Source organism: Microcaecilia unicolor, chromosome 5 (genome assembly GCF_901765095.1).
Source record: "Microcaecilia unicolor chromosome 5, aMicUni1.1, whole genome shotgun sequence".
Lineage (NCBI taxonomy): Eukaryota > Metazoa > Chordata > Amphibia > Gymnophiona > Siphonopidae > Microcaecilia > Microcaecilia unicolor.
In genome coordinates this window covers 107,701,725-107,714,186 of record NC_044035.1, presented here as the reverse complement: position 1 = coordinate 107,714,186, position 12,462 = coordinate 107,701,725, and the positions used below count along the sequence as shown (strand labels likewise).

The 12,462-nt window shown below is 42.5% G+C and overlaps 1 long non-coding RNA gene across 1 annotated transcript; it reads left to right on the top strand.

Annotated features, from left to right (window-relative positions):
• Positions 1–1,550: 1,550 nt before the first annotated feature.
• LOC115470258 lies at positions 1,551–8,369 on the top strand. Its single transcript, XR_003942150.1, has 3 exons — positions 1,551–1,563; positions 5,486–5,489; positions 8,292–8,369. It is a non-coding gene; the product is annotated as an uncharacterized LOC115470258 (long non-coding RNA).
• Positions 8,370–12,462: the final 4,093 nt, after the last annotated feature.

Genomic DNA, 12,462 nt, shown 5'->3' with positions numbered 1-12,462 from the left:
TTCAATACTGGGCCTAATCCAGGCATTGGCATTGAATATATGGGTCTTACATGACTGCTGAAAGTTATCCAAGTGCATGCCAATATTCAGACCAGTGCCAGGATAACAAAGTGGATAATGATAGGGCAGATTTTTTGCTTTGTTATCTGATTAGAAGCCTAAATATGGCCACTGACCCAAACTCCACCCATGGATCACCTTAGCACTAACCCCCGTATTCTATATAAGGTGCCGTGAGTAGCAAGTGTTAAATTGTGTATGTGGCCAATTTATGTGTGCTACTCAATTGAGTAACAAGCTAATTAGTAACAATAATTGGCCAACAACCAATTATCACTAATTAGCTATTGGAATTTATGCGTGCTTCTTTTTAGGCGTATTCTAAAAAGAGGCATGCATAAATTCCGTGTGTAGCTGAAAAGGAGGCTTGGCCATGAGAGGAGTGTGGGCATGTTGGTGATGTCAATCACATTTACGTGCATTGTTATAGAATTCAGGGGAACATGTGTACACTTAGGCACAGGCATTTATACCAGGTTTTCAGTGGCATAAATGACTGCACCTAAATGTACTAGTAATAAGCTGAAAAAATGCTTAACTATCACAGTCTTATTCAAATGCGATATCCAGAAAATAAACTGCACTTTTTTCTTATTAAAAGTGGAGAAAACAACCTCAGTAATCAAACCATGGCAGCAATACAATGCTTATATTCAATGCCAGCATTAACTTGATTCCATTCTTATCATTGGTCTGAAAACTCCACTTGCGTGCAGGTAAAAGGCTCTAAATGGGCGTTATATGTAACCCATTGAGATAATCTTAGGCAATTGCTTGAATAATAATGCTTGAATAATAATGTTACTTAGCTTTAACAACTTCGCCCAACGGGGCTCACCGTTTCACTATTGCAATTAGCTTCCTCAGGGGGCCAAGTAACTGTCAGCAAGTCACACTGCCTTAAGTGTTGACGTCCATGGTTTCCAAGATACCGGAAGTGAAGTGAACGGTATCACTTCACTTCCGGTATCTTGGAAACCATGGACATCAACGCTTAAGGCAGTGTGACTTGCTGACAGTTACTTGGCCCCCTGAGGAAGCTAATCGCAATACCCTGTGTATTGTTATTATTTTAATAGCACGAATACCCTTAGGCCCGAGGGGTCTCGGCTGCCTATGTTACAGGACTACTACATCTACCTGCCAAACTCTCTTGGCTCAAACCCTCAATGTCTCTTTGCCACGCTGAACTCTCTCCTTAAAGTGCCTTCACCTCCAACCCCCTTCACTTTCTCTTCAGACTATGGCTGAGTACTTTCATGATAAGGTTCACAAGATTAACCTTGAATTATCAACCAAGTCACTTCCACCTCTCCTTACTCCAATCCATTCTGTCAACTCTCTTTCAACCCCTGCCTCCTTTTCTTCCTTTTCTGAAACCACTGAAGAGGAAACTGCAATTTTCTTTCCGCCTCCAAACTGACTAACTGTGTCCATTTTCGATTGGTATATTGTTCCTAAAGTAACACTTTGTATTTATGCTTTTGCCACTCTTCAATGTCAGTTTCAACCTCCTGCAATATTCTTTTCTGAACTTTTTCTTAGTAATATATACTGGATTGTTACTCCTATTTTGGTTTCCTGGACCATGGAATGCTTTTTCCAAGGGCTACTGAGCAGAGATGGAATCCATCTATCAAAGAAGAGAAGAAGTGTTTTCAGCAGCAAAATGGCTAACCTACTGAAGAGGGCTATAAACGAGAATCGTAGGACAGGGTTATCAAAACCCCCAGTAAGTACAAGCCCTCAGCTAAGTGAAGCATTAAATACTTCTACTCAAATGGGTAAAAGGGGCAACGTTTGGAAAGCAGTATATATTAATTTCCTAAGTATGGAAAATAAGGTTTTAGATCCTGAGGCTGTGATGGAAGAGGCAGATTTGGATTTAGTTGTGATCACAGAGACATGATTCATAGAGAACCACGAATGGGATATAGTTATACCGAGCTACAATCTGTTCAGGAAAGACAGAGTAGGAAGAAAGGGAGGGGGAGTGGCATTATGGGATGAATTCTATATATGGCACTGAAAAAGTGCTATTCTATAAGCCACGCTTAAAGTTAGGCATGGTTTATAGAATTGCGCTTATGCCCAGGACTCGTGCCTAACTATAGGTGCAGCCATTTGCACCAACTAAAATGTGGTGCAAATGTACATGCCTAAATTAAGCATGTAACCCTGTTCTTCTATAATAACAACACACGTAAATGCTAGGAAGGCTCCCATTCTGCTCATGACCCTCCCATTTCCATGGCTTTTCATTTTACTTGCATGTAAAATTTAGGCCTGGATTCCGAGCCTAAATTTAGAAACAGTAACTTCAAATTAAATCTAATCAGTGACAATAATTGCTTGTTAAAAAAAAACAATTATTGTCACTGTCTCATTATTCAATTAAATTGCATGTGCAAAATGAGCTCGCGCCTACATTTGCGCACAAGTTTTGGCGATGTTTGTAGAATTAGAGAGGATATGTTAAAGATGATATTAAAGCTGTACAATTGTAGGACCTACAGGAGAAGGAAGAGGCACTGTGGGTCAATCTGTATTTAAACTGGAGTGATATACAGTCCTCCTTCACAGACAGAAGATGTGGACAGAGATTTAATTGAAGACATTCAAAATATAGCTGTAAAAGGGGAAATACTACTAATAGGTGATTTTAATATGCCAGATATTATTATTTTATTCTTATTATTATTTGTTACATTTGTATCCCACATTTTCCCACCTATTTGCAGGCTCAATGTGGCTTACATAGTACCGTAAAGGCAATCACCAAGTCCAGTAGGGAACAAATACAATTAGATGTTAGGATGGAATAGGGTAGATATGATTCAGGCAACTTAGGGGGGTAGAGGATAGGAGGGGTAAGATAATGTCCAATGCGATCTTTGGTGTTGATATGTTGCAGGGTTGAGGCATTTATGTTGGGTCGTTAGGGTACGCCTTTGCGAACAGGTGGGTCTTTAGTGATTTTCTGAATTGTAGATGGTTGTAGACTGTTTTCACAGCTTGTGATTATTGATTGGGGTATTTCTATTGTGGGGTCTTTTAGAAACATGAAGATCCTGAATTCTAAACAGAAGGAACTATTCAAGCAGTTGGTAATGGAACCCACACGGATTTAGTGCTTAACTAACGGGGAGTGTTTCTGATGTTATAGTAGGTGATAATCTGGCATCCATAGAGATGCCAAGGGTGAACCATCCCAAGGAGAGAGATTTACCATTCCAAGGGGTGAGATTAAAAGCCAAAGGGTAAGATTTTTCAGACAGTACATCCAGGGTATAAATCTAGAATGATTAAAGTATAATAATGTTTGCAAATGAATCAAGGCAGCATTTCTTTGGAGCCTCTGAAAGAATACAGACAAATTGGGGAGCAATTTGGGTAAAATTTTTAAGCTCAACTATTTCTTCCACCCAGTAGTTAAAAAGTATGAACATCTGTTGTAAAGCACACGTACTTGTAGTAAAGGGAAAAGGGACAGGGCAAGGGGGAGCAATAGGCAGGAAGGTGTGCTCAGACTTCTTACTGGTTGGACTACTTGGAGGCGCATTTTCAAAGTAGTTAAACTTACAAAGTTATATAGAGGGTATTTTCAATATGACGTCTAAGTTGGCTTTTGGACGTTTTGAGCTAAACGTCCCAAATACAAATAGCAAATGTAACCATTTTCAAAAAAAGAGAAATGTCTATTTTTTTCTGAAAATACCATTTCAAACAATCTTTTGCACTTTGTGTTTATCTTTTAAGGCCATTTTTGAAACAAAAACCATGCACAAATTAAAAACACACAAAATCAAGCCATTGGGATGTGAGGGGGGCAGCATTTTTAGCAGACTGGTCCCTCAGACATCCCAGGAGAGTAGTGGGGCACCCTAGGGGGCACAACTGTGGACTTCCTATAAATGCTCTCAGGTACACATCACACCGTTATTCCCTTATCTTTTCTGCTGAACCCTCCAAAACCCACCACCCCAAATTGTACACCACTACAATAGCCCTTATGGGTAAAGGGGACACCTATATTTAATTGTTTATTAGGATTTATTTACCGCCTTTTTGAAGGAATTCACTCAAGGCGGTGTACAGTAAGTATAGATCAAACATGAGTAATAGGCAATTACAGCAGTAAAAATATTCAAATAACAATACAAAGTATGGCGTGGAGGGGCATAATTGAAAGGGATGCCTAAGCTTTGTTGAGGACGCCCTCGCAAAACATCTCAATGGAGGAGCAAGGAAATCTGTATTATCGAAAGAAGATGGATGTCCATCTTTCATTTCGATAATACGGTCGGGGACGCCCAAAACTTGACTTTTAGGTCGTCCTTAGAGATGGTCGTCCCTAGACTTGGTTGTTTCTGATTTTCGGCAATAATGGAAACCAAGGATGCCCATCTCAGAAACGACCAAATGCAAGCCATTTGGTCGTGGGAGAAGTCAGCATTTCTAGTACATTGGTCCCCCTGATATTGTATTGTATTGTTTTGTAACATTTATACCCCGCGCTTTCCCACTTATTAGCAGGTTCAATGCGGCTTACAAATATAACAGGTTTACAAGAAAACACAAAATGGATAAAACAGCTGAATATAGTATATAAAGAGGTGGACAATAAAAAGTGGGTAAGTGAGATGGGTAAGGGAGGAAGGTGGTAGAGATAAGGAGTGAGAAGAGGGTGTAAATTGGGATAGTGTGTTGTAATTAAGGAAGAATGTATAATGCCAGGACACCAACCGGGCACCCTAGGGGACACTGCAGTAGACATCATAAATTGCTCCCAGGTACATAGCTCCCTTACCTTGTGAGCTGAGCCCCCCAACCCCCCCCCTAAAACCCCTAAAACCCACTACCCACAACTGTACACCACTACTATAGCCCTTATAGGTGAAGGGGGCACCTAGATGTGGGTACAGTTGGCAAAAAATATTTTTAAAGATCTTTTCCGGAGATGGGAAGGTGGTAGAACGAGAGGACATGAAATGAGATTGAAGGGGGCCAGACTCAAGAAAAATGTCAGGAAGTATTTTTTCACGGAGAGAGTAGTGGATGCTTGGAATGCCCTCCCGTGGGAGGTGGTGGAAATGAAAATGGTAACGGAATTCAAACATGCGTGGGATAAGCATAAAGGAATCCTGTGCCAAAAGAATGGATCCTCAGGAGCTTAGTCACGATCGGGAGGCGGGGCTGGTGGTTGGGAGGCGGGGATAGGGCTGGGCAGACTTGTACGGTCTGTGCCAGAGCCGGGGTTGGGAGGCAGGGCTGGGGAGGTGAGGATAGTGCTGGGAAGACTTATACGGTCTGTGCCTGTGCCAGAGCCGGTGGTTGGGAGGTGGGGCTGGTGGTTGGGAGGCGGGGATAGTGCGGGGCAGACTTATACGGTCTGTGCCCTGAAGAGCATATGTACAAATCAAAGTAGGGTATACACAAAAAGCAGCAAATATGAGTTATCTTGTTGGGCAGACTGGATGGACCGTGCAGGTCTTTTTCTGCCGTCATCTACTATGTTACTATGTTACTATGAGGGTGGGAGGAGGTTAGTGACCACTGGGGGAGTAACGGGAGGTCATCTCTGATTCTCTTCAGTGGCCATCTGATCATTTTGGGCACTTTTTTGTGCCTTAGTCATAAGAAAAAAAACAGGACCAGGTAAAGTCGCCCAAGTGCTCATCAAGGACGCCCTTTTTTTCCATTATGGGTCGAGGATGTCCATGTGTTAGGCACGCCCAAGTCCCACCTTCGCTATGCCTCTGATACGCCCCCTTGAACTTTGTCCGTCCTTGCGACGGAGTGCAGTTGGGGACGACCAAAATCGGCTTTCGATTATACCGATTTGGATGACCCTGGGAGAAGGACGCCAATCTTCTGATTTGTGTCGAAAGATGGTGTCCTTCTCTTTTGAAAATGAGCCTGATAGTATACTACTTATACTGTCAACATAATACATAATAGAACATTTTAATTGATAGTGAAGAGTAAAGCAAAGATGGAACATATAGATAGGTAAGAGAATAAGAAGAGTTAGAAAGTAAGGTGACTAATTTAAAGAAAGTTGCACATGAGGACAGAGAGATGATTAAATATTATCTCAACCAGGGTAGGAGTGGATAAACATGTCCTGCTGCAATAAGTGCAGCCCGTGTCACTCCATGTGTGTGTGAGTGATACTAGCAGCTTAGTTGCTTCTTCCATTAAGACCTAGTTGAAGAGCCAAGCTTTCATCTACTTCCTGAAGTAGAGATAGCCTTGTGTTAGGCAGATTGTGTGGACTTTAGTGACTTTTGGAGGGCTCACAATTTACACCACAAGTGTAACAGGTAGGGGGAGATATGGGCCTGGGCCCACCTGTCTAATGCGCTGCACCCACCATTAGACTACTCCAGGGACCTGCATGCTGCTCTAATGGACCTGGCTATAACATCTGAGGCTGCCATAGAGGCTGGTGAGTACTATTTTTATTCACATTTTAGGGGGTGGGAGGGAGTCAGTGACCACTGGGGGAGTAAGTGGGTCATTTAGGGCACCTTTTTGTACCTTATTCGTTAGAAAACAGATCTAGACTAAAGTGTAGGTTTTCACCATAGACGTTTTAGTTTTGTTCCATTATGGCTATAAAACATCCAAGTGTTAGGCATGCCATTATCCCACCTTAGAAATGCCTCCAACATGTCCCCTTGTGATTTGGATGAACTGCAGATGAATTGCATAGATAAACGTCTACAAAATAGGTTTTGAAAATACCGATTTGGACGTTTTGAGAAGAAATTAATCCAAATGGTGCTTTATGACAATTTTTGCACGTTTTTCTCTTTCGAAAATGAACCTCATAGTAATCTATGGAGCTTTGTAAGTCTAAGTGCTTTGAAAATGAGCCCCTTGGTTTTCTTCTCTAAGGTTTCCCTTTATGAAAGCAGTGATCCAGATCAGTGCATGGTACTGAAAATCTAATGAGTGAGAAATGGGGCACAAAGAGTGTGAGAGTGAGAAAGCTTTCAAATGAGGGTGACACATTCCTAATGAGTGAGACTTGGCATCTCTCCATCCAGTGATCACTGGGTGTGGAGAGGGTTCATTCAAGTGAAGGTTATAGGCTTTAAAAAAAAACTATATTCAGATGGGGGAATTACCTCAAGGAATTACTGTCAAGATGGGAACATCTGGAAAAAGTTGGAAAGCAGTGGGCAAAACTGAATGTAGCTATTGTAAGGGCAACAAACCTTTTTGTAAGGAAAGTAAATAAAAGTAAGAGGAAAAGGAGGCTGCTTTGGTTATCAAAAGTAGTAGCTGAAAAGGGTAGAAAAAAGAGGTTAGCCTTTATAAACTACAAAGAAAGGTGACAATATCTGGAAAAGTGAAGAGAAGTTGGTAGAATAGTCAGGAAAGCAACGATGCAAATGGAAGAAAAAAATAGCCAATACGGTAAATGGGAGGATAAAACATTTTTTTTAGATGTATTAGTGATAGGAGGAAGTGCAAAAGTGGCACTGTGAGGCTCAAAGGTGAAGGGGAGGAATATGTAGAAGCTGATAAAGGTAAGGTGGAATTGCTTAACAAATATTTCTGTTCTGTGTTCACAGCTGAAGGGCTGGGGGCAGGATCACTGAAGACAAACACAATAGGAATTGAGGGGAGGTAGTCCTTGAACAATTTTCAGAGGACTGTGTTCGTGAGGAGTTGGCTAAACTAAAGGTGGCGATAGTTATGGGGCCGGATGGCATACATCCGAGGGTACTGAAGGAACTTAGGGAAGTTCTAGCAGCTCTGCTGGCTGGCCTTTTCAATGCTTCTCTAGAATCTGCATGGATGGAGGGCAATGGTGTCAGCTGATCCAGAATAATTTTTGAGTTTGCAACCCTTTCACATTTTGTACAATTTTTTTTTCGTTTTTATAAATTGGAGTATGAAATCTTGTGTTCATCTGCAAAAGAGATAAAACAAAAAACAGCAGAACAGCAAGTTCCCTTCAGCCATCCTCTGTAAGGATCACTTGCAGATGCATTATGGTTTCCTGTTAGTTAAAAAAACAATTTGGATTTTGTTGTCATGGTGTTTTTTTGTGACATGCACAAATATCCATTAGGAACTGGGCAACAACTCCACTTAAGACAATGTCATTAATCATGAAATGATAAAGATTTTCAGTCACTATGAACTGAAATGATCTTTGAACTACTGAAATCCCGTACATAGGAAAAAGGCTCTTTCTACACTCATTCACTAAGAGGCCTTTTACTAATCTACAGTAAAAATTAACCTTAGCACACCCTTGCATGGAATTTTCTCATGCACTAAGGCCATTTTTTTAAATATTAATGGTCATGCACTCTTAATGGTCATGTTCTCTTCGGTGTTCACGGAGGAAAATCCTGGAGAAGGACCGCGGTTGGCTGCCGAAGGAACATCTGGGAATGGAGTGGATATTGCGCTGTTTACGGAAGAAAGAGTTTATAAACAGCTGGAGAATCTGAAGGTGAACAAAGCTATGGGGCCGGATGGGATACATCCCAGGATACTGAAGGAGCTCAGAGAGGTCCTGGTGGGACCTCTTAAAGATTTATTTAATAGATCTCTAGAGACAGGAGAGGTTCCGCGAGATTGGATACAAGCGGATGTGGTCCCTCTTCACAAAAGTGGAGACAGGGAAGAAGTGGGAAACTTAGGACCGAAAGTGGTGAACTGGATAAGAAACTGGTTGACCGACAGGTGGTAGAGGGTGGTGGTAAATGGAATCCGCTCGGAAGAAAGGAGGGTGAGCAGTGGAGTTCCTCAGGGGCCTATTCTGTTTAATATATTTGTGGGAGATATTGCTGAAGGGTTGGAATGAAAGGTGTGCCTTTTTGCGGATGACACGAAAATAGCCAATAGAGTGGATACCCAGTGTCAGGTTCTCAGGTTCAGAGCCCACGTGAGCCCTTGGGCTGCTGACGAGGAGTGACAGCAACAGGCAAAACCCACCAATCAACACTGGGCAAGCACACTGGCACCGGCAGGGACTACAGGCACCGCCCAGCAACCGGAACACACGGACTGGAATCCCCCAGACTGGAGGACACCGGACTGGAATTCCCCGGACTGGAACACTGGACTGGAGCACACTGGACTGGTCTGAACAGCTTCACCTGCACTTAGCTACTAAGCCCCCCAGGAGTTGAGCTCCTGGGTTCGAGTAGCCGGCAGGACTTACCGGATACCGGATGACACAGGGACCAGGACTGGAAACAGAAGTACTCCTAAACCTAAACTGATCTAAGTGCTCCCAAGCCCTAACCCAGCAGGAGTGTTCCTAACAGAAAACTGACAAAAGGACTTCCTAAGCCCTATACTAAACAGGAGCTCCTAAGCCCTCCTCAAGAAAGGGACTTCCTAAGCCCTAAACTAACAGAGCAGGGAACTAAACACAAAGCTAACACAGGTGCTACTAAGCACCAAGCTACAAACAGAGCTCTACACTAACAAGCTAAACACAAAACTAATAAGCTACCTAAGCACTGCTCTAGCAAGCTAGATACAAAACTAACAAGGTGCTTCCTAAGCACTACTCTGGCAAGCAACCAGAAGAGCTCCTAGCACTGAAAGGGAAGACAGGGGAGCCACAAGGAAAAAGCAGGGAAGCTAACACATAAGCCAAAAGTGCTTCTAAAGCACCAAACACCAACAGCAAAGACTGCAATGCTCCCAATAGCACAAACACCAGAAGTACTTCTAACAGCAAACTCTGCAGTGTTCCTAACAACACCAAACCCTGAAGTACTTCTATCAGCAACAGAGCTTCCAAAGCCCTACACACAGCAATGCTTCCAAAACCAAGAGGGAAAAGCAGGAGAACCATAAGGGAAAAGCAGGAAAGCTAAACACACAGTCACCAGTGCACACTGCACTAACACTAACCTGGCCCTTAGCAAAAGCAAGCAGGGAAACTAGACACAAAGTCAGAAGTGCACACTGCACCACCCTACCTAAATCAAACACCACCGTTGCAAAGGCTCTGAAGGAAACAACACCACTTCCTTATCAAGGCCCTCCCTGATGATGTCACACTCCCTAGACCTAGGCAAAAGCACACTGACCCAGAGAGGCCCAACCCACACCAATGCAACACCGTGAAGCACTTGAAGCCAGTACACCCAAAGACAGGTAGAGCTAACTCAGTCCACCCACACAGCTGTAGTAAAGTAAAACAATTAACCCCATGCTGCTGGAAGCTGCCAGCACAGAGAGACAGAGCCAGCTCAGAAAGGAAAGAGAAAAGAAACAGAAGCCAGCTAAGAAGCTGACCCCCAGGAAAGAGGTAAGTTTGAGAGGGGTTCTGACCCCAATCATAACACCCAGGAGGGAGTAGAAACGATGAGAAGGGATCTCCGAATGTTAAAAGAATGGTCGAGGGTCTGGCAGTTAAAATTTAATGATTAAATTACTAGGCGTCCTACACAGTCAGTTTCTTTTGTTATAGTTAACCAATACTAAAAGAAACCAGGATAATATTATATATTCTAATGAAAAATAAAAAAGAAAAAGAAAAAGAAAGTTTTTCTTTTTCTTTTTTTATTTTTCATTAGAATATATAATATTATCCTGGTTTCTGTTAGTATTAGTTAACATTTAATGCCAAGAAGTGTAGAGTGATGCACTTGGGGTGCGGAAACTCAAAAGAGAGATACCGGATAGGAGGGGAGAGATTAGTAAGCTCGACTTAGGAGAGAGACCTTGGGGTGTTGGTGTCGGAGGATCTGAAGGTGAAGAAACAATGTGACAAGGCGACGGCCGTGGCCAGAAGGATGCTAGGCTGCGTAGAGAGGGGCATAACCAGCAGAAGAAAAAAGGTGTTGATGCCCCTCTACAAGTTGTTGGTGAGGCCCCACTTGGAGTATTGTGTTCAGTTTTGGAGGCCATATCTTGCTAAAGATGTAAAAAGACTGGAAGCGGTGCAAAGAAAAGCTATGAAAATGGTACAGGATTTGCATTGCAAACCGTGCGAGGAGAGGCTTGCTGACCTCAACATGTATACGTTGGAGGAACGGAGAAACCGGGGTGATATGATACAGACGTTCAAATATTTGAAAGGTATTAATCCGCAAACTAACCTTTTCCGGAGACGGGAAGGCGGTAGAACTAGAGGACATGAATTGAGGTTGAAGGGGGGCAGACTCAGGACTAATGTCAGGAAGTATTTTTTCACGGGAGGTGGTGGAGATGAAAACGGTAATGGAATTCAAACATGCGTAGGATAAACACAAAGGAATCCTGTTTAGAAGGAATTGTTCCATGGGATCTTAGCGGAGATTGGGTGGCGACGCTGGTAATTGGAAACAAAACGGGGGCTGGACAGACTTCTACGGTCTACGCCCTGATCATGACTGAATAGATAGGGATGGGCTGGAGTGTAAATTTTAAGGGGCTTCGATGTTAGCTTCAGAACTTAGTACAAGAACAGTACTGGGCAGACCTCTATGGTCTGTGCCCTGAGAAAGGCAAGGACAAATCAAACTCAGGATATATATATAAAGTATCACATACCATGTAAAATGAGTTTATCTTGCTGGGCAGACTGGATGGACCGTACAGGTCTTTACCTGCTGTCATTTACTATGTTACTAATGTAACCATTAGGGCACAGCCATTATAAAAAATTACCGCATGAGTGATTACCACCTCTCATTTTGTAGGTGGTGAGTTCAGGCAGCATTCCTGTGCTAATGTGGATGCGGTAGCTTTTTAGTTCAGGAACATCAACTCTCCATTCCTGACATGCCCCTCCCCCAAAAAAAACCCCAAATATTTTTTAGCACACGTATTAGCACCATAATTTGGCTGTTACTGCAGGATGCCTGAGGATGTCCCGTGGTATACCATTTTAAGCTGTGTTAGGCACAGTAAAAGGGCTCCTAAAATATTCAGGTCCTGCTTTTCAAAGCTAAGTTAATGTTATGGACATGCATATATAGTGTGTGGTGGGGGGGAGTCAATTTGTTTTCAGAAATTTTAGAATGCCAGCTTTCAGGCGCTTTGTTGGTTTGTTTCATACATTCAATTTAATAAAAAAAATTAATGTACATTAGAATAATGTATGTTAATTCATTATGTGTATGTTAATTCATAGGTTAATATGCATCAAACCAATTTTGCATGCACAAAATGTTTTATGGCATGTTGATGAGCCAAATTCATGCTTGAAGGTGTATGCCTGGTTATTGTAAATATAGAACTGCAGCTCCTTTGGTTTTAACTAATAAAATTACAAGTGCAGTTGACATCATTAGACAACTAGTGGAACCATGCCCATTTCCTCAACAATGAAACAGGCCCTAGGAAGGCTGTCATGTAAGCTTTTTTTTTCTCTGTCCCCTGCCCTCCCCTCCATGTCCAGCGATTCTGCCCTCCCCTCCATGTCCAGTG